The sequence below is a fragment of the Penaeus monodon genome, chromosome 20, assembly GCF_015228065.2.
Source record: "Penaeus monodon isolate SGIC_2016 chromosome 20, NSTDA_Pmon_1, whole genome shotgun sequence".
Classification (NCBI taxonomy): Eukaryota; Metazoa; Arthropoda; class Malacostraca; order Decapoda; family Penaeidae; genus Penaeus; species Penaeus monodon.
In genome coordinates, this window is record NC_051405.1 from 11,934,367 (window position 1) to 11,935,109 (window position 743).

Below are 743 nucleotides of genomic sequence, written 5' to 3' on the forward strand. Positions count from 1 at the left end.
AAAATGATAGACTATCTCTGAAAGAAAATATTTTTCAAAAAATATAGTATGTTTTACTTCTTACAAGTACTTTTAGAAGCACAGTCTGTTATGGAATGTAATATTGTGAAGCTTATCTAAAAAAATGGGTATCATGCTAGAATCCAGTGTAATTCCTATACACTACAGTTCTCCTCAATTTTCAGGTATCAGGAGTGTGTAAGAAAACAATAGCACTATTATAATACTGATGATCTTAGTATGTGCAACTCCTACAGTGAACATAAATTTTAGAAAACAAAGAATTGTAAGCTTCTCATGAATGAATATTTGAAAGAAATCTTTGTTTTTTTATATTATTCAATGCAAGTAGTAATATCATATTTCCACGATATGATTATCATAAAAAATTACAAATCTAACTGAACCTTAAAAATTTAGCTACTGCAGTCTATGGAGACCCAAGTACATTATCAATATTTAGCCCATGATGATATTCATCAATTGAATTTATGACTTGTTTTTTCTATACAAATGGATTAAGGGGCATTTGTATCTATGACTAATGTTATCTGCAGTAAAAAAAAAAAAAAAATCAGACTCATGGGATAAGCATACATGGTTATATGTTTTGCACACAAGTGGCTTCCATTTGGTAAACCATTTGGATGCATTGGCCAGGATTCCCACAAGCGCAACAACCTCTGCCTGCCAGAATGATCCTGACAGTCTTTGTTCTGGATTAATTCAAACCATATCTGAGG

General features: G+C 31.2%; 1 protein-coding gene across 1 annotated transcript in view; it reads left to right on the forward strand.

The window, feature by feature from the left end:
• Positions 1–319, forward strand: part of LOC119585621 (coiled-coil domain-containing protein 93-like) — a gene marked incomplete in the record, with an annotated part of 16,833 nt that extends 16,514 nt beyond the window's left edge. Inside the window, 1 exon segment of the mRNA XM_037934290.1 lies at positions 1–319.
• Positions 320–743: the final 424 nt, after the last annotated feature.